General features: G+C 38.0%; 3 long non-coding RNA genes across 3 annotated transcripts; all 3 read left to right on the forward strand.

Annotated features, from left to right (window-relative positions):
• The first annotated feature begins 643 nt into the window (after window positions 1-643).
• LOC129145031 (uncharacterized) lies at window positions 644-7,606 on the forward strand. Its single transcript, XR_008550019.1, has 3 exons — window positions 644-775; window positions 973-1,065; window positions 7,320-7,606. It is a non-coding gene; the product is annotated as an uncharacterized LOC129145031 (long non-coding RNA).
• A 4,597-nt stretch (window positions 7,607-12,203) lies between these two features.
• Window positions 12,204-17,024, forward strand: LOC129145042 (uncharacterized). The gene is made up of 3 exons (XR_008550048.1): window positions 12,204-12,240; window positions 15,138-15,255; window positions 16,915-17,024. It is a non-coding gene; the product is annotated as an uncharacterized LOC129145042 (long non-coding RNA).
• Window positions 17,025-17,576: 552 nt separating this feature from the next.
• On the forward strand, window positions 17,577-19,308 carry LOC129145041 (uncharacterized). The gene is made up of 3 exons (XR_008550047.1): window positions 17,577-17,612; window positions 17,793-17,908; window positions 19,191-19,308. It is a non-coding gene; the product is annotated as an uncharacterized LOC129145041 (long non-coding RNA).
• Window positions 19,309-24,264: the final 4,956 nt, after the last annotated feature.

A 24,264-nucleotide genomic window follows, 5' to 3' on the forward strand; every position in this document is an offset into this window, starting at 1 on the left:
AATAGACCTCTCCTGTCTTGTCCGCTGCTCCCCTTAGCAGTATATTTCAATAGATCTGCCTGTTCTGCTCCCTACTCTGTCTCTGGTGAATCTTCTCACCCCCTGCATCTCTGGCTTATAACCCAGTTCTTCTAGCAAAAAAACAAAAAGTATAGTGTAGAGATTTGTGCCAGTCTAGAAGGAAGTTGAACCAGCTCTTGGATGACATTTGATCTTGCTTTTATTATGACTACTAGTAACAGTATTTTTTCCTGTTGTTCTTTTTTCAGGTTCCTTTATTTTAAAAATACCATATATATTTTAAAAATTTTTAAAAATTTTTTTACATCGTTGTTCATTTTTATACAACATTTGCTTTCCCCCACCCCCTCAGGTGTAGTCCCCATGGAATTTCCTTATATTTCCAGTTCTACCCCTCTGACCAGAAGTCTGGATTCAATTCTAACAAAAAGTACATAATTTTTGTATAAATTGGGTCAAGTTTTTTCTTTATCTTTGTGCTTTGATTGTGCTACTGGGGATAAATATGGTGACAATATTGAACTATGTTTTGAATTTCATCAGAACACCGTTGGAATTAGTGAGGTCATAAACCAGATTCTATTCAATAGTAACCGCAAGCCATTTTTATTTTATGCATTATAATACTCTCACAGTCCTCAGCTGTATTACCTGTAGTTCTAAAATTATCAAAAAAGAAAGGGTTTTACTTTATGATTTTTTTGGTCAAAATTAGAAGATCACATCGTTGATTTTTATTGTATTTTTAATTGAGGTAATGGTGTTTTACAGAACTGTCTGATTTAAATGTGTAGATTCATACCTTTTCAGATGTAGTTCCCATACCTTTACCCACCACAAAAGCAGGAAATGGTTTGAGAATTTATTCAAATATTTACTATGTGTCAAGTAATATACTAAGGTTTCAGATGCATTACCTCATTTAATCTCGGCAAAAATTTTACCTGGTAGAACCTGCAATCATCCCTACACATTTTATGAGGAACTAAGACCAAGAGCACTTAAATAACCTGTCCAAGGGAATATTGTTATGATGCATTGAAGGTAAGAGTCAATTCCTAGAAATCTGAATGCAGCTACTATGCTAATGAGAACTCTGCTTTGTGGGGCTGAGAATAAAAGCTTGATTTGAATGCAATGTACTGTTACTTCTCAAATACACATGGTAAAATTAATGGCAGGTTAAGCTCTTTTTGATACCTCATCTATGTTTAGGTAATCTTGTCCTATTTTAATGAGTTCTTAGGATACATAAAAGAAATTTAATATTAGCTTAAATCAACTGTAATTAGTTGAGTAAATCAATGACTTAAAAACAAAGAAACAAAAAAAATAAGCCCTAAAAATACATTATACTGAGCAGACATCAGCAAGATGGTGAACTAGGAAGCTATAACCTTTTCTTCTCCAAAAGAGAAACCCAGTTAGCGACATTATATGAAGTAAAGCATCTGTTAAAGCTCTACAGGTGAACTAAGAAGCTGGTAACACCCAAGCCATTGTAAGACTAAGAAGGTATTCCAGTGAAAGGGGTAGAAAAACATGCTGTTTTTGGCACCCGTAACCATGCCTTCCCCTTCTGCAACACAGTGCAAAACAATAAGGAGGAAATTCCATTCTGTAGCTTACCCCTCAATGTAGAAATGGGAGCATGAACCTCAGATCCCAAATGGTCTCTTTAACTGGGAGGATGCCTGAGGGACTGGCTTCAGTCTCACCTGAATCAGACCCTTAATGGGATGACCCCAGTTTGGAAACAAAAGAAAAAAAAAGAGGTGAACACCATGTTGGTGCTGCAGTTCTGCAGGCAGATGCTAGGGGAAGAGATCAGAAAACGTAAGAGGTTCCAGATGGTCTAATGGGTGAAGGAGTTTCCCTGCACAAAGACTTGTCCAGGACTAGTCTTCACTAAATTAGGAATGCAACAAATTGCATCATTTTGTGTGCTCATCTGCCTGTTTCTATTGCTTTTACTGTGCTTCATCTTTCCTGACGTTGCTTCTCATCTTCTCTTGGAGTTCCCTGGACCTTGCTCCTCTGTTCCAATGTATGTTTTTCATATATCTCTATCTATCTCTATCTATCTATCTATCTATCTATCTCTCTCTCTCTCTCTCTCTCTCTCTCTCTCTCTCTCTCTCTCTCTCTCTCTGTGTGTGTGTATATATATATATATATATATATATATATATATATATCTCAAAGACTTAATTAGATGTGGTTAAAAAAAAAAGTTTTCCCAACTCTTATGGAAACATTTCAGGAAACTGAATTTTAGTTATGACATAGCTTGGGTATACTAAACTTCCTGTCGATACTATTGTAAAACTAGATATAAAAAATATGGAATTTCTGGAGATCAAAATTCGGGATACAGTGGAGAGAAAACAACACTTGGAAAACAAACTGCAAAGGATGAGATTTGTAACACTGCCTGCTGGGCATTCACAGATCCACTGGAAACTAGGACAGATACAAGATTTATAAGGATAGCAGCAAATTAAAGGAAAATTCCTGGAAAGAAGGGATCCACAGAGGAGTGGACCCCTCAAACGTGCGTATAATATACTCACAAAAACATGCCTGACCATTAAACTATAGATGCAACCAATTAGATTCTAGAGGCTCTGATACAAAAGCTGGAAGCTCATGAAAGTGAGAATTTTAGCTACAGACCCCTGCAGGAGAGGCCATTTTGGATTTTATTTTCTTTTTCAAAAGATTTATTTATTTATGCTTACAAGAGCTAGGGTGCAGGCCAGAAATGTGGGGGTTGAGAGGATTCACCAGAGACAGAGTGGGGAGCAGAACAGGCAGATCTACTGAAATACACTGCTGAGGGGAGCAGTGGGCGAGACAGAAGATGCCTACTGTGCCCTTTGGGTCATCTCCCTGGCCGGGGATTGAAATCATGCTGCAGTGGCTGTGGATAGCTTCATAGTTCTGCATCTTAACCCTTTGCGCCACCAGGGAAGCCCCTGTTTTGAATTTTAATATAAGTTAACTGCTTTATAGATAACGATAATCTTCAAAGAAACCTAACAGGAAAAATCAAGGTGTTAAGAGAGAAAATAAAATGTGTGTTGTGGAGCAGGACATTTCGGTAGCTGATTTAATTCAACAGTGATCAGAGATGACTGAGATGACTGCCTTTGAAGCTAAGATGCATAATATGGGAAGAAGGCTGCCAAGTACAAACTGAGAAATTGTTCAAAGGTGAAGAACAATGGCCAGGGGTATAGTGTATCTAAAAGAACATAAAAACTTTCTCAACCAGTAAACCAAAAAGTGTTACTAGTGACCTAGCTTGTAGCAGAAATATTGAGTCTCAATAAAATCATTGGAGGGAAGAGGATAAGAATTAAATTGAATCCGGTTTGTATCTGAACGTTGAGTCTTCTTCCAGTAAGTTAGCAATTCTGCAGTTTGTTTGAACAAGATGGCTTCAGTGACCATACATCTGAACTCCTTTAACATTCAAAATCCTTACTAATGCTTGATATTTATGATGCATTTTTTGAATATTAGTAATTTTCTTTGGTCTCTAGTTTATATCCCCTTCTAAGTCCTAAGCTTCTTGGTCCCCACCGTGTGTAGCCCAGACCCAGCATTTCTCAGTCTGCCCTGTGTTGGAAGCATCTTTGGTAATTGAAATTTCTGGAATGTGAGACTGTGTCCACTTTGTCCTGGTGTGATCTGGACTGATGGTCTTAGCAACCATTTTTCTTTATAGGTTTTCAATTATAGCCGAATAATAACCCAATGCATCTTCATATTATAATCTCACTACAGTCTTTTGAGACTAAATGGATCGATAAAGGAAGAATATCTCAGAAAAGGTTAAATGATTTGTCCAAGGTCATACTGTTAATCAGCATTCCCTCAACACTTTAAGGCTGAGCAGTTGGCAGTTGCAAAAGTAACAGCGTGTGATGGGACACAACACTCTTCAATTTTGTGTGCTACAATCCTTTTCAAACTAATGAAAGAGCTTTGACTTGGTAATAAGAAGATAACTTTTAGTGTGCACTTATTGCATGACAGGTATGGGTTCCTTCATAGATGTCTCAGTTCATTTCCACAATAGGTGATTTTATCATTACTGTTTACAAGAGAGAAGTTCTAGAGAAACTTATTCCAGGACATAGAGTTAGAAGATGTAGTGGCAAGACTGAAACTCATGTCTGTCTGGCTGCCAGGTCCATTCACCTAACCATTATGCTGTAAGTCTTTTCCTAATAAACCCCACTTACTGTCCTATAAGAAGCAAGCATAACTCTGGTTTTTGTGGAGGTGGAAAACAGAGATTCTGAGTCCTCACCTTCAGATGGTGATGACAAATAAGCTGAGCCCTGCGGACTGAGATACAATGGCTGTTATTGGTAGCAAATTGGGATTGTTCTCACTCACTTTCAGTGCTGCAACTTTGTTTTCATAGCACTCATGTCTTCCTCTCCATCTTCCCCAGTGCATTTCCCATCTCTCAATTATGACTTGCAGAAAAACATTTCCTGCTCTTAATGGATTATTTTGAAGGCCCCCTACTTTCTCCTCTTTTTGTATATATCTCCATCCAAGCATCATGCTCTTTTTCCCATTTGCTGTTTTTTTTTCTGTACTTTTTAATGTTCATCATCTAAATTGTAATGACTAATTATTCTGTAATTAGGCACTTGGATATTTGATTTTCTTGGCCCATGGGATATCCTAGTCAGAACTTAGAATCAATTTGTATAATTTGCCTTTCACATTCTCATTTAATCACTTTGAGTTATTAAAGGATACAGTTACATAATGACATTATGAGACTTATTTTTCATATGGAGCCCATTGTCCTTCTTCAGCAATTAATATTGTAAAGATTTGTAGGAGAGAGGGCTCTGATGAAATTCATATTTATTGACTAATGAGCTCTTCTGTCTCACTGAATTGTATGCATCTGGACAAATCATTTACTTCTGAAGATGAGTTTTGTGATCCATCATGTTGTTCTGACTCACTGTTAAAGTTTGTGTCAGAGTCACAAGAAAACTATTCTTGTCATAATGCAACCTATATCTGGGAGGAAATACAGCATGATGGTGCTCATCATTCATGCTGAATATTTATTAATTCCTATGTGCCAGGCTGCATAAGAGATTCTGCAGTTAGCCTCCCATTTGAGACTTCGAGATGTTTCGTTACTCAAAGTCACAGATATTTTCAAATGAGAAGAGCAAATAAAAAAATCCTACATTAATAGAGCATATTGTCTAAATAAAGATAAAGAGATGCATATTTTCATGTGCCTTCAGCCCTGGGATTTATGATGTTGAATGAGAAATAGAGAAATTCATGCTTTGAGTCTTGGTTTATTTATATGTATAATGAAAGCTTATGTGCCAAGGACTCTATAAACTAAAGCAGTCTCTGTCCATAAAGTACCCACATAGGTTATGCCTCTTCTTGGTTTTTACCACCAACTCACAACATATTTATACTACCCTTAATATCTCTGGTTTTGCTCTTTGTTTGATTTTTCTTTTGCATTTCCTTTTTATGATGACCATGAATGGCTGTTGGGAGCATTGTGAGGTGGTCAGCCTGCTGCTGTGTTATCAGGTATTCTAGGCATGTTCTCTTAGGTGTCTCAACTAGCCCTGCTTCCCCTACCTTGTCAGATTGCTGCCACCTTGCTTCAGGGCTGCCATTCTCACAGATGGGTCCAAGATAATGAAGTCAAAAAAATCAAATGTGATCACCAGACATTGTTTATTGACAGGTGTTTCCAGAAATGGAAGTTACTTTAAGAAGCATTTTCCCATAAAGGAAAGCACAGAGTTCATCTAAGTTATAAACAGTTGCTAAAGCTCATGAAATTCTGCTGTGGTTTCTGCACATTTAAAAAAAATCAAAGCTGGGGTCTCCCCGGTGGCACAGCGGTTGAGTGCTGGGTTGCGAAGATGCCTGCAGCCTCTGCAGCAATGGTTCGATCCTCGGCTGCTCCCCAGCCACCAGAGGAGAGTCCCACATGGTGCACAGACCCCTCCTGCCGCCCGCTGCTCCCCTCAGCAGTGTCCTTTGGTCCTTCTGCCTGCTCTGCTCCCCGCTCGGCTCTGGTAAATTCTCTTACCCTCCCGCGCTTCTGACTGTACCCAGTGCATGTATAAACAAACAAACAAACAAACAAATAAATAAATAAATACATGCCTCTTAAAAAAAAAGCTTATGCTGCTTGGAAAAAAAGTAGGTGCTCAAGAAAAGTTTGTTGAATGAATGAACGTCACAAAATTTTCATCTGTACAGCAGCATAAGGCAAAGGCAGTTTGTGATATTGTGATTAATGGTAAATAATATTTAGTCTTAGTTCCTGTTTCTAGAAAAGCATCCTAACCCCTCAGAATTTCCTAAGTGACCCATAAAGATGTCTCTTCATATGGTAATGAGTGAATGCCTCTAGGATGCAGGTGGGGTAGGGGTGATCATCACAGGGACCAGCCAGTGATTAGAAGGGTAAAACTTTAACTTTTTCCCCCACTCCCAACTTCCTGGTAGACAAAACAGTTGGAGGCTGTGTTCCGTCACCATTGAACAGGGATTTAGTAAATCATGCCTATGAAATGAAATCCCCCAAAACAGCCAAAATCTCCATGTGCAGAATTACAGGATGATGAACACATGGAGGTTTAGAGAGTGGCACACTCACCTGAGAGGCTATGAAGGCTCCTAACCCTTTCCCCTGAACCTGCCCAGTGCTTTTCCATCTTACTATTGCTGACATCCGGCCTTTTATAATAAATCAATCTAGTAAGTAAAATAAAAGGAATATTTTGTTAAATAGAATGATTAGACTGGTACAAATATAAGCATCTGGAAAGGTTAGGAATATAAGCAACCTTTGAGGGAAATGACAATTTTGTCTTGAATTAATATTCAGGGGAGAACACACTGAAAATGTATAAAGGTAACCCTTTAATTTTACTCTAAGGGAGAATTTCGATGGCTGGTTGTTCAAAAATGCAGGTCATGATTTATAATGAAAACTACCATAAAAAGATTAGAGTTAGCAGATTGATATTGATCCATTTAATGGGTAGTAGCAAACTTATTTCTTTTCATCAGCTTTGCATTTGCACATTTATCTGTTTCAGAGGCCAATCTAATAAAGTCTCTCACTTGACATTACCTTCCTATGTCCTGCAGTATTTGCTTTAGTTGGATTAAACCCTGATTGTTGCTACAATTTCCTGAGGGCATTGGTATACTTGCCACTGCAGAATGATTTCTTTCACAAGACTTCTTTTTCTTTGTTCCTTTAGAGACCAGTATCCATTCCACAGTGAAAAGCCTGGGTTTGCAAGCATGAAGATAACCAAGGCATCTGATGGGACTGTCACCCGATAACACCTGCTATGCTTAAGTAACTTTCCAATTATGTGACCCTATTCAAAATTATGATGAGGGACCTGAATGAAATTTTCTTCAGCTATCTCTCCACTTCCAAGTAGAAGTTATAATCTTTGAATGAACCATAAAATGAATCTTTTGGTAAGACAAACATTGAGGCCTCTCTTTTTGAAAGATACTGAGCTTTAGAAAATACAAAGACTTCCAATTTCCAATTATATGTGAAAAGTCATTAAAAATGAAACCATTATGCATGTTTATAATTTTCCAGGCTTTGCAGCCATAAATCTGTTTCTGATTTATCAAATGAAGGTTTCAAAACCTTTTCCATAACCAAAATAAAATAGAATAGTAAAATAGTTTAATTCACCCATATCTTTTCTTTTTTCCACTTCCCTGGGCTCCACACTGGTTGGTCTACTTCAACACCATCAGGCACACTTGAGAGGCTGCCCAGCACAGGTATTCCTAATGCAAACTCTCGAGACAGGTCATCTGTTTAAATCCCAAATCTGCTTCTAAGTGTTGTCTGTGTCTTATTGCCATTAAATGTAGACTGAAGACAGTACTTGCTTAAAGGATTGTTGTTAGGGTTCAATGAGAAGAAAAGTGTATTTAAGGGTCACTTAATCACAGTGTCAGCTATTATTGATATCCTGCCTTTATGTATTTGATAGCCATCTGTTGATTTGCCACCTAAGCTTCCTCCTCCTACTTTGGTAATAATTATTTTAATTTCCTTAAAAATCTTCCACTTAGTGTGGTTTTGTTAAACCTTTTTTTTAAAGATTTATTCATGCATACAAGAACTGGGGTGTAGGCCAGATGCGCGGGAGGGTGAGAGGATTCACCAGAGATGGAGCGGGGAACAGAAAAAGCAGACTGATGAAATACACTGCTGAGGGGAGCAGTGGGCGAGATAGGAGAGGTCTGCCGTGCCACGTGGGATTCTCTCCGGCCAGCCAGGATCAAATGGGCACTGCAGAGGCTACTGACAGCTTCACAGTGCTGTGCTCAACCGCCTGCACCACCAGGGGAGGCCCTAAACTTTTACTCAAAGTAAAAGGCTTGTCTTGCCAAAATCAAGGAATGAGCATGGGGGACCGCCTACATTAATCAGGACTTCAGTCCATGTAATTCGTTGTTCTACCAGGGCCCGCTACCTGAGGCCCACTACCTGAAGCCAATATTCATGGTACCCAAACCAAGTCAAAGCTTACCAAACAAAATTAAACAAACAACAACAAAAAAAACTAGACATATTTTTATTGAAATTGCTAAAAATGAAAGACAGAGAAATCTTGAAGGGAGCCAGAAATAAATTATTTACTGAAAACCAATGATAAATATTCCCAGAATACTTTTCATCTGAGGATAATGAAGTGGTATCTGTATACTTGGATTTTTATGCCTAGGGAAATATTTTTCAAAAATGAAGGGTAACTAAAGACCTTTTCAGACTAAGGTTGGAATAAGTAAATGCCCACAGAATTGTACTGTAATAAATATTAAAATAACCATAAAGGAGCATAACTAATTAATGAAATAAAGAGATGTAAGGAAGGATGTAATTGCAAACATAATTTTTTAAAGGTTTATTTATTTATGCATACAAGGACTGGGGTACAGGGCAGAGATGTGGAGGGTGAGAGGATTCACCAGACAGAGTCGGAAGTAGAACAGGCAGACTGACTGAAACACACTGTTAAGGGGAGCAGTGGGCAAGACAGGAGCAGCCTGCTGCACCATGTGGGTTACTCCCTGGCTGGCTGGAGATCCAACTCATGCTGTAGAGGCTGCAGATTGCTTCATAGTGCTGTGCTTAACCCCTTGCACTGACAGGGAGGCCCGAACACATAATTTTTTTTATTTTCTCATTAATGTCTAAAATAAAAACAATGGCAGTAGTAGATTATGTGTTTATACCAAACTAAAGTGTATGACCAAAATACAACAGAGAACAAAATGGAGAAATTGCAAGTATAATACTATAAGGTCCATATAATAAACATAAAACCAGATAATACTTGAATATTATAGTAGTAATATAATAGGTAATAGTAGATAATTAGCAGCATAGGTTATAAAACCTAGGGAACATATTCAAAAAATCAAAGAGGTATAAATGTAAGCCAATATCAGGGTTTTATGAAATTGTAAAATATATATGAATAATTTAAAAAAATCAACAAACCAAAAAAACAAGCTAAATGAAAGTAGCTAATAAAATAATCAATTTTAAAATTATGTTAACCATCAATGGTTTAAAACTCTGTTTAAAAGACAGAGATTGTCAAAGTGGGTTGAAAAAGCAAGCACTAACCACAATGAGATACCTCTGTAAACCTGTCAGAATGACTAGTATCAAAAATGGAAACCACCAAATGCTGATAAGAATGTCAAATAAAGAGAACTTTCAAAATATGAAACAGTGCAGCCACTCTCAATAACAGTTTGGTTGCTTCTTACAAAACTAAACAACTGACCACTTGATCCAGCAATCACACTCCTTTGTATGTACACACACACACACACACACACACACAATCCTGCACATGAATATTTATAGCAGATTTACTCATAGCTTCTCAATGTTGGAGGCAATCAAGATGTCCTAAGATGAGTGGGTAAGCGAACTGTGGTACATCTGTAAAATGGACTATTATTGAACAATAAATAGAAAATAATATAATTTCGGAGAAAGAAATAGCTGTCGAGTTAGGGAAAGATATGGAGAACACCAAAATATGCATTATTAAGTAAAATAAGTCAATATGAAAAGGTTGTATAATATATGGCTTAAATTATATGACATTCTAGAAAAGGAAATGTCATTTTTATACATACCATTAAAAAATAGTGATTTCCAAAGATTGGGTGGCAGAGAGATATAAATGTAAGCCAATATCATGATTATATGAAACAAGGGGACATTTACCACAGTGAATCTCCTCTGTGTGATGGTGTAATTGTGGCTACGTCATTATACCTTTGTCAAAATTCATAGATAGTGTAATACAAACAGTGATCACTAATACAAACTATGGGATTAGGTAATAAAAATGCATCAGTAGTAGCTCCTAAAATCACTGCTGTCAGATTTTAATAATAGGGGAGATGGGGAAGGATTAAGGAAAGAGGGTTTGCATGAAAACTCTAATTTTGAATAAATATTTTTTTCTGTAATCTTAAATCTGCTCTAGCAGTAGTCTATTATTTTTTTTTAACAAAAGCAAATCTAACTATATGTTAGTTACAAGATACCTGGATTGAATATGAAGGCATAAACAGACTAAAAATAAAAATGCTGGAATTAGATACACCATGATGAAAGCACTAATCAAAAGAAAACTGGTGTGTCTATACAGATAGCAGCCGAGACTGAAGTCAGAACAAAACATATAACCAAGGATTAAAGGGGTGTCATATAATAACAATTTGAGTCCAGTAACCTGACATAATAATCCTAAATAGGTATACACCTAACAACAGAATTTCAAAATGCATGAAGCAAAAATAAATCTGAAAGGAAAAAAATGGCAGATGCAAAATTTAGTTGGAAATTTCAACACTCAACACTATATATTCCTTTTTTTTTTATTATAGAGGCATGTTTTATTTATTTGTTTGTTTGTTTTGTTTTGTTTATACATGCACTGGGTACAGTCAGAAGCGCGGGAGGGTGAGAGAATTCACCAGAGCCAGAGCGGGGAGCAGAGCAGGCAGAAGGACCGAAGTACACTGCTGAGGGGAGCAGCGGGCGGCAGGAGAGGTCTGCGCGCCATGTGGGATCCTCCTCCAGTGGCCGGGGAGCAGCCGGGGATGGAACCGGCGCTGCAGAGGCTGTGGGCAGCTTCGCAACCCAGCGCTCAACCGCTGCGCCACCGGGGAGGCCCTCAACACTATATATTCAATGATCAATGAAACAAATAGAAAACTACTAAGAATATAGAAGACTTCAGCACCATTATCAATGAATGTGAATTCATAGACGTTTATAGAATTTTTCATCCAAGAGTAAAACACTCATTTTGTTGAAGTACACAAGGAAAATTCACCACGATAGATATTATTGGGGCAAAAATTCAGCAATTTTTTCTATACAAAGCAAAAGAATAGATACTTTAGTCTGTGAGTCATAGCATCTTTCTTACCACAACTCATCTTTCTAATGTCATATTAAAGCGCCTCTGGAGAGCACAGAAACTATTAATTTTTTATGAAGTTGAGCATATGCTTGTTATAAATGCAATAATCTCACATCCTCCTAGATATTTATTCACATGAAATAAGTTATGTTTGCACACAAATCTGTACTCAAATATTAATACTTTATTTCTGTATAATCACTAAAGCTGGAAAAAAATCCAGATATCACAAGTAGGGAATGAGTTAACACGCTATGACATGTCCCGTCATGCGGGAGACCACAACAAAGAGAAGGAACAAACTGCCATTACAGATAACACATGAATGAGTCATAAACACGCTGTGCTAAGCTGAAAGGCACAAACTTAAAATATGTCACATGCAATGTGATTGCATGTACATCACATTCCGGAAAAGACAGCACCCTGGGGACTGATGTCAAGTCCATGACAACCAAGGGCTGGGTGTGGGGGATGGTCAGGTACAAAGGGCCATTGGAGCAGTAATAGAACTGTTTTCTATCTTTGTGGTGCCAGTGAGTATATCATTATATCAGTGAATTTGTTTTTAAAACTCATTAGACCTAAATGCTATTTCTCAGTAAACTTTACTGATATAAATGCTGTTTTCTTCTAGAGTTTCCCTGAGAAGAACATAAGGACTGGCATCGTGAGTGAGGAAATTGTGAGTTGCCTTTCTATCCACCTTCAATACATTTTTTAAATTTTTTTAAAGATTTATTTATGCATACAAGAGTTGGGGTGCAGGCCAGAGATGCAGTGGGTGAAAGGATTCACCAGAGACAGAGTAGGGAGCAAAACAGGCAGACCTACTGAAATACACTGCTAAGGGGAGCAGCACACAAGACAGGAGAGGTCTGGTGCATCATGTGGGTAGCTCCCTGGCTGGGGATTGAACTCGTGCTGCAGTGGCTGCGGATAGCTTCATAGGTTGCATCTTAACCCCTTGTGCCACCAGGAAGGCCCCGCCTCCAATACATATTAATTCAACAAAGAAAATCCCTTTGTGTCTGTTTTATAAACTAGCGTTCTTTTTAAAAAAAAAATCTAACTTAAATGACAGTACATTGGTATGTATTAGATTATAGTTTATAAGAGAGCAGACTCAGTTTACCAATATGCCAGGATCTCATTAACTCTCAACAACTTCAGAGAATTTTCTGTGAGAAGCTACTTCTACTGGTTGTCATTTTTTTTATATGGACTATTATGTGACCTCCTCTTCTTTCTCTGGATTTGCAGTGTTATTTCTCAAATCCATCCCACATGAATAATCATACACTATTTAAAAGGGAAGCTTAGTTGTGTATTGACATGGCTGCCTCTCTAGCTCCCTGTATTCCAAAATACGCATCCTAAAGATATTTTGAAGGTGTCTTTGGGATTGTCCCCTCTCTTCTCCTTCCCTGAATGCACTAATTTCAACAGAGAAACTCCTTTTTATTTTGTGCATTTAAATTTTCCTTCAGCTTGCTCAAATAAAATATCCTACCTTCAGAAGTAGCTGAAAATGCAAACTCTTCTGATAAAGGATGTTTTCTTAACTATGCAAATAAGTCTGTGGTGGTTTGTTCTATTGTCCCTTACATTTACCTATGTAAACAGGCACTCTTGCACTGCTGAACTAGCTGTTTATAGTCTGTGTCTTTGTTCATTGCAGACCTGTCTCTGGGAGTGCCTTCACCCTTCCCTTTGTTTGATTCACATTTACCTATATTTAGATCCATTTTAAGAGATATCTGTATGGAACTTCCTTGACATGCCAGACTGGAGTCATTATTCCTTCTTATAATCCCATTTGAGGAATTATGCTGTTTGGAGCACATTTGCACTTCATTATATCACTTCTTAAATGAGTTAGGTCTTAACCTTTGGGTCTCTTTTGGATCTTCTTTCCTTTCCACACCCACTCCCTTGGTGATCTCACCCAGTTCTAGCCTTTTTATATCATCTATATGCTGATGATTCACAAAATTTTCTCCAGTTTTGACATCTCCCCTGAAAGAAAGACTTGTATAATGAATGTTTTTTACTTAAGATTTCCAGTTGAATGTGTAATAGTTATCTCAGTCCTAACTTGTTCATACTTCTCTAAGAAGTGTGAACTTCTTTACACCCCCACCCCAGATCTAGTCCTTCTGAAATAGTCCACTTTTAAATTAATGGCAAAAGCATCAGCCCAGTACTCATGCCAAAATCCACGAACTCATCTGGAGTCCTTTGCTTTAACAAATCAATATCTGATGTGTAATATAATCCCTTTATGTTTATTTATTATCATCATATATTCATATAATTCTAGTTCTATTTCAGTGTAATCCCATTAAGACCAGCTCACCCCCCTCATATATTACTCCTCCAGGAGCTGTAGTCCTGGGATTCCTGTTTTATGATATCTGAAAAAGTTGTTTTGTATAATTTGCACTGTTCTCCAGCCACTAATTTCAGGAAGAAACATTCAGTTCTGTTATTCTATCTCTAAAAATGGAAGTTTCCTGTGTTTGCAGTCTCTGTTGTTCAATACATTATGTATTTTCTTATTTATTATATTTTTCATCTACCACAATTTGAGCTCTATGAAGGCAAGTGTTTTCTTCCTCTGCTAGAAAAGTTCTTAGCATATAGGAATCATGTAATACATTATTTGGGGGGGGGTGAGTGTGCAGAAAAAGTGGGGTGTAGACCAGAGGCATGGGAGGGCCTGAGAGGATTCACCAGAGACAGAGTGGGGAGAACAGGTGAATTTACTGAAATACACTGGTAAGGGGAGCAGAAGGCAAGACAGGAGCGGTCTGTTGCACCATATGTGGGTTAGCTCCCTGGCCAGGGATAGAACTCAGAAACTCAGGCTTAGCAGAGATAGTGCTGAGACTTAACCCCTAGGCCACCAGGGAGATGCAATACATTATTTGTTGTTGACATTGCTTTCTTCTATGTTGTGGGCAGTGTTGTCATCTGCTTACCTAAGGATCCCCTAAGAGTCCACGAAAGTCCCATGAGCTAGCATCCTTTCTGAATGATCAGTACACAAATAATTTGAATTTTAAATATTAGACATTCACTCCTGATTATATTGTCTTAAATGGGAAGAATAAAATTGTCAAGATTCTGAAAATAAATTGGAAATACTAATTAGCACTTGGCATATTTTGTTATCCCTTATTAACTCAGTTTTTAAAAATATGTTGTTGCTACCTTATCATCAAAATGATTCATTTTCTTGGGCCCTGCTTTAAATATAACTGAAAGTCTTGATCATTTGGTAAAATTATCAGCAACCTCTCTACTTCAGACAGCTATTTTCAGTCATAGTTACTACCACCTCCACCCTCAATACACACACAAAGCTCTCTGCTGAAAACTCCCTCATCTGTCACTCTGGGTTATGAAGCAGCAGCTCTACCAGCCTCTGTCCCTAAGCTGTTTCCTTCAATAAATACAATAATGAAAGATTACTGGAGAATGCATTTCTATATTTATCATTGTTCTTTTCTTGATTATCCTGGGGAAAAGAAGCAGAGAATACCAAGACTTACTTCAACTTAAAAACTTTTGTTGAAGAGAGAAGAGGAACTCCTTGAAGCAGGCCTGAGTTGAAGTGGGATAACTTCATTTTTACTCACCCTGTCTCAAAACAGAACTGCAAAGCACAAGTCTCCTTGATTGTTCTATTAAACCTGTAAGTATGAAATTCATGCCTGGTGGCCATCAATTTATTAGCCTTGTTCCTCTGGCTATAATTTATGAACCTCTGGGAAGAAAAGAATTGATATATATATGCATCAGTAATTTGAGATGGTACCTTCTTCAACATTTGTTTAATTTATTTATGAGAGAGATGGAGTGCTGTGTGGGCAGGCATGTGGAGAGAGAGCCTGACCTCAGAACTGGCCATCCTCATTGTCCTGAACTCCAGCACTGTCCCAAGGGAGCAGTCCCTTCTCAGTAAAAGGAAATATACCCTCCATGGAGGGTTCTCCACACATACCCTCCATAGAAGGCTGTTGAATGACCCTTGTTGGTACATGAGCTTATTCCCTGGGATTCACAGGTCTTAACTCATGATGGTAGTAATAATTTTTATTATTATAAAAATTATAATATTAAAATATGTTTTTATTATTATAGTAATAATAGTAAAAGTTCTACACATGAATTCTTTTAAACTATTCCCAGTCCTCTCCTTGGGTTAATTTCAAAGAAACTCAGTTTTATTCATCTTGTTATATTTTCTTTTTTTTTTAAAGATTTATTTATTTATTTATTTATTTATTTATTTATTTATACAAGCACTGGGTACAGTCAGAAGCGCGGGAGGGTGAGAGAACTCACCAGAGCCAGAGCGGGGAGCAGAGCAGGCAGAAGGACCGAAGTACACTGCTGAGGGGAGCAGCGGGCGGCAGGAGAGGTCTGCGCGCCATGTGGGACCCTCCTCCGGTGGCCGGGGAGCAGCCGGGGATCGAACTGGCGCCGCAGTGGCTGCGGGCAGCTTCGCAACCCAGCGCTCAACCGCTGCGCCACCGGGGAGGCCCATCTTGTTATATTTTCAATGATATTTTATCATTCAGGTAAAACTGTAAAGACCCTTATATGCAATATAGTTTAGAAAACGGCTGACTTTGCTTTTAGGACTGACTCAACTCCAAGACAATTTTATTGATGGCAAATCACATTTATTTAATTCACTTGATGTTCTCTCCTTTGATTTGAATAGTTTCATTTCGGTTGTTCTTTCAGATGTGCCCTTTTTAGCCTGAATTTGATAAACATTGATAAGTTGGTGATTTTTACTGGAATAGTTGTTAGCAGAGTGGAAGGAAGACACTGTTACTTTGAAAAAAATGGCTCAACTCCATTTCTACAGTTGAATCTCATGGTGGGAAAGTATACACAGCTCATATACATTTCTCAGTTAGTCTTTTGTTCATTTATTAATTCACCTGACCCAGAATTCTGACTTTGCACTAATTACTATGCTGGGTGTGGGGATACTAGAGAAGATGCCAGAGTTGTTGCTATTGACTTACTATCTAGTAACGGAGATGTGTATTTGTTCTGTTAGTCATAAGACAATCTCTGAAGATAAACACCATCCTTATAATAATTAATCCTGAAGTCGCAGTGATGACCTCCTCCCACCAACTTTCTATTTCTCCTCCCAGAGACGCCTGTCTTGATCTCCTTGATAATTTTAGCATCCCTTATTGGGGTTAATCACATGCCATCAAAGCACTTGGGTGTTTCTATAAAATACACTGAATTTTAGCACAATTCAAACATTTCATTCAAAAGACTGAATCTCTCATTCTTTTTGTTCCTTCTTCGGTGTCCTCCACAGCACATTGGAAGCCACAGGTCTCCCATCTACACAGCAGCCCCAACATCATTGTAGAAAGCAGCAGTTTAAAATTTGTTGCCTTCTATGGAAGCAATTGAACTTTCTGGAAGTAGCACCTGCAAGTTACTAAATGAGGTGAGAAAATATTCACAGAAGTTTCTGTGGGGGTCCTCCCTAGTGGCACAAGGGGTTAAGAAGCAACCTATGAAGCTGTCTGCAGCCTCTGCAGCATGATTTCAATCCCCTTGCCAGCCAGGGAGCAACCCACATGGTGCAGCAGACCTCTCCTGTCTCGCCTGCTGCTCCCCTCAGCAGTGTACTTCTGTCAATCTGCCTGTTCTGTTCCCCACAGTCTCTGGTGAATCCTCTCATCCCACCCCCCCACACCTCTGGTCTGTACCCCAGCTCTTGTATGCATAAATAAATCTTTAAAAAAAGTTTCTGTGGCCATGACCACCATTTTAAAATAAGTCTTTTGTTCATTCATTTCTGGAATTTTTCCCCCCAATGATTTAATTTCCAAAGCAGACTGTTATATGGTGGTGAATCTAAGTCCTGTCTGACAAATATACAGAGGTAACAGTGGAGAACTGATAGCTCTTCCATTTCTTCTCCAACATCTTTTTCACAGGTAAACCTCATGTAGTGAAAGGATTGCCTCGGTAAAAAGAAGGAGAGCCAGGCCAAGTTTCTAACAGGTGGAAACTTTATTGTGCCCCTGGGTGAGGTTCGCCGACCCCCATGGGGGTCAGAGAAGTTGCACCCGTTGGGGTGGGGGGGGATGTCCTTTTATAGGTGAGGAAAGGTTACGCAGGGAGACTGGGTATGGGTGGAACCAAAGTTGGTGTTTTTGGTGGTTTCTGGTTGATCACTATCAGGTCCTATTTGTGTCGGATGGAGGCTCTGATTGCAGGAGCTGAGGCAAAAGTGTAATTCCTCTCTGCAGTTTCAAGGCTCTGCATTGTGTCCGTGGCCTGGAGCACCGACATTACAGGTAGATTTACATCATTGTAATTCTAATGTACCTTCTGGACCTTTCACACCTTACAAGCCATGTTACAAATTCCTCCTTGCTTCCCTCTCATTGTCTCAATACCACTTTAAATGTGCTTATTCCACCAGACAGCACTGAGTTGGGATAACAGCAGCAGGTAAGCCTTGATCTAGCCAGGACCCATGTGCACTTCTCTCGCAGGCTCTGTTTCCTGTAATACTGCTTTCGTTTTTCTTTAATGAGAGAGAAAAGGTTAGGCAGAATGGTCATTACTACTATTAGGAAACAGATTTTCAAGTTAAAAATAATGAGGCCATGTGATCTGGGTATCTTACCAGTCTGGACAAAACCTTGCAGATATTACCGTAGAGAACAATACCACATTGTGTTAAGGGCTGAATCAGCCCTTTTTTCCCCTGTGCTCACTTCTAAGATTCTATTGTGATGGAAATGTGCTTCAAATGAGATCCAATTGCATCCAAACTTCAAAAGCTATTTCATAACTGTTTTTAATCTGACTATTTAAAAGTATAACCTCAAGATAAGATACTCAATTTATCTCCCTTATAGAAATAGAAATTATTAATAAGAAAAGAACACTTATGCCCACATTCTCCTTATCACATGGAATTGTGAAATTATGTTTCTCCTGGGTGTTTGATATCGAGGGTGCATGTCACCATAATTAAAAATACACACCTACTGCTCTTATTCAAGCTGAAAAAAAATCAATCCAGAAGTTACTTATTGATGGCGTACAATCAAATGTGCAAATAATATGCTTAGGGAACATTAAAGCAGGTCTAATGGGGTAGCAATTCATTTCCTTTTCAATATATATGAAAAGAAACTTTAATAGTGGCTACCTTTAATGCATTCACCATGAAGAATGAAAGTCCACACTAATGTAATTTAAAAATCTAGTGCTGACTGCAAGTTTCAGAGAAAGGTTTAAAAAGGGGTAGCACTTCCCCCAAATATACTGACTAAATATCAGCTCCTGGCAAACATTTGCTTCTCTTGACAGTAACTCATGCTTCTCCCTTGCTAGATTCAGTCTATATTGTTATTATAAGACCAACAAGAACTTTGTTCCCATGTGCTAGTTACCCATCTGCTGAAATCTGGGTGGATTTGTGGGACTTTGAACAGCTTTGGTTCTTTGCCGCTGTGAGTGACTATTTCAAAGCTTGAGTGGCATGGGGATGTGTTAGGGTAAAAGGAGGATTTTTTGAGGTCCTGCAGGCAATTAACCAACTTCTACCTGCTTTCTCCCCTGCAGGTATTCTTTATTTTGCAGCATCCAAAATGGCCATGATACCAAGTAACAACGAGTCCTTCTTTCTTTCTGACAAAATAAAGGTTTGATAGTTACAGAACATTGAAAATAAGGAAAACTACTGAAGATAGAGTAAATATTCATTTTCTAAGTTTTTTATTATCTGTTAATTTTTAAATAAAATATGTATGTATTAAAGTATACAATATATTGTTTTGATATATACACATGGAGAAATGATTATGGCAGTCAAACAAACATGTCTCCATGTATTTTGTGTGTATGTGTGTGCTACTAAGTTTTTAAAATGAAACAGACTAACTTAGGAAATCAACCATCATTCATAAACAAATCATCAAGGCTAAGGCACCTGCCCTGGTAATTGAAGCCTAATATAGAATTTTCAGGAAAGCCATAATTCCTTCATCACCTTTGCCAAGGAGGCTATATCTATTGATATCCAAGCTTGGCTTCCACTTAATTTTTATGAGCTTCCTGTTAATATTATATTTTATCCCAAAATCTTGAGCCCTATTTCTGAGTGATTTTCATCATGTAGCCCAAGATGAATACCCTTGAATTTCACTTTATCAAGGGCTTCATTTTAATGATTGCCTGCTGCACAAATAAAATGAGAGAAGCAGTGAAATTCTCATTATTGATAAAGTTGCATGTGTTTTTGATACGTTATATTTAGTCACTCTCCTTGAAGTTTTCTGTAAATTTTGAATGAGCTAGCTAGCTGGTAGAACTAAATTACAGTCTCCATAAAAAAGTAATTAACAGTGCACTGATATATTTGAATTGCAGGGTCTTGTAAATTGTTTATAGTGGTTTTATCATTGCTCTTCTATTAATGCTTGTGCACTTGGTTTTATAACTGGGTAGTAGTATTTTTGAAGGCAATGTCTAGGCTATTTTTAATTTCTTTGCCTGTCCAAAACCTTGTATGAGTTCAAAACTAGCTCCGTCCTAGTAGAAAGTTTAGGAGTATGGGCTGCTAAAATGCATTAGGACAGGTAGCCTGATATAAATAAATTGCAAAAAAAAGAGCATGCTTAGGAGTAGTTAGGAGAAATCAAATCGGAGGACTTACTGGAACATCTACTCATCGCCATTTATGATTTGTGGATAAGCGTAAAAGAGTTTTTAGGGTCACTAACGTCATAGTCCTTGGTAAATATATATTTCAAAGTTAAGCACGTGTGTATTTTTTGTCACTTACTTTTACTGACTGCCAGATATACCAAAATCTATAATTGTGCTTATAAGCACAATAAATGATATTTATGGGATAAATTGTCAGATATTGGTTGGTAGCAAAAACAGGAGATTTACCTTTCTGTCAAAAAATGATGTTGCTTTTTTTTTTTTTTTTTTTTTTTGCAGAGGAATAATGTGTCCTACAGGATGATATACAATTTGTCTAATAATATTATAAGCAAAGTTCTTTTGGGGCCAAGCCCACTGTACATGATGGATGGAGGTGATGTTCTAAAGATTTGATTATTTTGTCATTTCTTATTTCACAAATATTTTATGACACTTGAAATGGATGGCAGCAAGAATTAAGCATCTTGCTTGCGCTTCCTGGAACTGGTGACCTGTCAGACAGTAAGATAAAAATAAAATCAAGGAAAATAAGACATAGTCTTTCAGATGCTCTAAGACTTTAGTGTCATCTGCAGTCCCTTCCTAAAGATGATATTTAATTTCCTTGATGATGCTCAAGATGATGAGAGGAGAGTGTTGTGCTACCTTGGTGGTTCTCTCTAATTTTCTATGAGAACCCTGAGGCAGACAATTAGTACAGGAAAATTGGAGAACATGAAATGCCTCGTTAATTTCTAATAAAGCAGGTAGGTCCAGTTCCAGGACTCGCAGGCTTGGTGGGGCTCTTAGCTTGGGTTCGTGCAGTTGCCTTCAGCTCATCATGCCGGGCTCCTTCCAGGGTATTACTGCCAAGGTCCCCAAGACTCCTTATTTGGGTTTCAGTGCTTAGAAGTAGCTGAGGACAAGGATGGGATAAAAAGATGAAAGCTACTGTTATTGTGGCACAGGAAAAGAAAGTGTTTCCATTGCTGCTGTCTCTACCTCTCAAGTGGGTGGCCTTGAAGACTGAACCCAAAGTCTCTATAGCAGTAGCAGCTAGTCCTGGTGACATCTTCCCAGCAATATTTTCTTTCTCTGATACCTTCTCTATATTTGGCCCATCTCCAGAAGTAAATTATTGGGTCCTAATTATGCACCAGAATTTGCATGACTCTTAGGGTTTAGGGTTATAGGAGGAAAACAAATCAGCTTAGTATTTAAGGACTCTGGAATCAAACTACTTAAAACACTCAATCACCATCTAGTGTTATGTATATGAGCAAATTGTTATATTTTCTGTACCTCATTTTTCATTTTTTTTTTTTTTAAATATGTATGCGTACAAGAACTGGAGTATAGGCCAGAAGTGTGGAGGTGAGAGGATTCACCAGAGACAGAGCTGGGAACAGAACAGGCAGACTGACTGAAATACACTGCTGAGGGGAGCAGTGGGTGAGACAGGAGAGGTCTGCCGCGCCAAATAGGTCTCCTCCCTGGCCAGGGATGGAACTCGTACTTCAGTGGTTTCAGATAGCTTCATAGGCTGCGACTTAACCCCTTGCACCACCAGGGAGGCTCCTGTACCTCATTTTTCTTAAAAATGTGAATAAGAATAGTATCAACATTAGCAGAATGCAGTGAGTATTAAGAAACAAACATAAAGCACTTGCAAAAGTGTGATTAATTTTTGTTGTCAGATGTTAATAGTATCATTTCAATGAGTGCTACCTCTGCATCAGCACTATAATAAGTACTGGATTATAAAAAAAAATGCATGTGTTTTGGTCTTTGTGTGTTTACCTGGGAAAATCCAGGATCAAATTACTTCTCTATTGAATGAGTTGCTTCCTGATGGGCTATACCTGTAAGACATTCCTTTACCAATGTACTGGTGTCTTGAATTGAGAAAAAATTCTGGCTAGGAAGGGGCCTTCTGTGAATCTGTCTTCTTGGAAAACTTTATCTACTAAGTGAATGAAGGGTTCTGACACTTAACCCCTTGGCCAGACTCCCTTGGCTAGACTATGAAAAGGGCCCTATATTCATGGTGAATTGCCTTTCCCCTAAGCATGACGTCTGGCTTCAGGAAGCTTAAATGGGGGCACTTAGATGCTCAGGTGGATTAAAATATGACAAGGCAATGACATAAACAAGGAAAGCCTCATGAAGAGTGTGGCCTATATGATTGTTCAGCCTGCTGGAGGCTCAATTGTGAAATAATGTTAAAGGGCTTAAAAGCCACCTGATTGCTTAGGCCTATCTTTGGCTTTTATGAACTGTTTCAAGTAGGAATCTTTTTGTCTGTAAGCTCATCTTCCTTCCGGTGTGCTCACAAGGGCCACAGCACCTGCACCTGAGTTCACCGTGAGGCCATGTACTCCCCTGACCCCTCCCCTGACTTAGTATAGACTCTAAATGAAAAGCATTAGGACATCCCTGGGTGAGCAGGTTGGGGCTTTTTTTGTACGTTTTGACACTCCTCCAAGGGCATGTTGACATCATACAATATGCTTACAGCCACTTGTGGAATGATTCCCATCCAGTGTTCAAATTTGTTAACTGAATTCCTTTTCTAGATCTCAGGAAGCATCTACTGTTAGAGTTAGGCTTTTAGACCCCAGGTGTATTTTATTATTTTACTTTTTTTCATTTTGATCTTAATAAAAACAAATTCTAAAGATAAGACTTTCTGTTTTTCACTGATTGTGATTATATCTGTCATCCACAGTACCTTCATAGAATTCATGAAGTAAATATTGAGGAAATTACAGATAGATACAGACAGATAGATAGATAGATAGATAGATAGATAGATAGATAGATAGATAGATAGGACTGTATAATGGGAGCCTACTAAATCCCTCATGATTTATGCCATCTTTTTCTATTGGATAACATTGAGAGTATAAAAGGGAATGAGTCACAAGAGAGAAAAAAATTGCACCATGATTATATTAAACTCAAAATGTCACCATATTGTACTTAGTCACAAAAAGTCCTATTTATATTGTTTATGAAAATTATAAAACTGAAGATAAAGTAAAAAAAATCCTGTTCTTCCACAGAAAATATTTTCTAGTTTTTAAAATATTAAATTCACTCAAGCCATATGAGTGATATGACGAGGAAGCCAGGGGTATACCAGGCTAATTACCTTTTTGGTTTTAGTCCAGCAATGACTTACTACTGCAAGTTATTAGTGAGTTTATTGGACTGCTACATCAATAATTTATTAAAATAAACTGTTTTTTCCCCTTAGTTTTGCCAACGCATCAAGGTTAGAGAGGAATGTACTTAAGACTATAAAATGTTAAATAAAAGATCCTAAGCTTAAGTTTCTAGTTAAAGTAAAGCTAATTTGATTTAAAATTAGCAAAGCTTTAGCTTCACTCTTAGAATTCTTAGCACAATGTGGAATTCTTAGCACTCAATGTGGAAATATCCCATTTTGTTGAGAAAATTTGGTTTGAATTGGGGGGAGATGGGGAAGGTAGGGGGTCATTCTCAGTAGCCGAAATAGCATCAGAGGAGATGGGTCTCTTGTTGATAGCCCTTTTTTTCTAAGTTGGATGCCGTTTCAACATCATTGGCTGATAAACATTTTCTTAATGAACATTGGATCCCCATTTAAAGCTGTTCTTTGTGCTATGTAAAAGTCATCACCGATAATGAGAACCCATCAGTAGAATACGAATCAATGAAAAAGATTTGTAATAGAAAAGTATCACTTCCTTATTCAAAATGGCCACCTTTATTAATATTTTAAGATTCAGCTATATTGCTTCCTTTCTGTGACTTTTTACATGGCTCTTTTTATTCCCAGTGCATTTAGATGGTAGATTCTGTTTAACAAATCATGCTCTTGATTTTGTACTACCCACAGTTTTTGCTTGGAACCTCATGGGGAACAATTTATCCTCCCTAATAAACTAAGAACTACTCAATAGTGGAGAGAAGTAATATCACGTGATGAGTGAAATTGGCT

Source organism: Talpa occidentalis, unplaced genomic scaffold (genome assembly GCF_014898055.3).
Source record: "Talpa occidentalis isolate TD23 unplaced genomic scaffold, MPIMG_talOcc4v2.1 talOcc4.8, whole genome shotgun sequence".
Taxonomy (NCBI): Eukaryota; Metazoa; Chordata; class Mammalia; order Eulipotyphla; family Talpidae; genus Talpa; species Talpa occidentalis.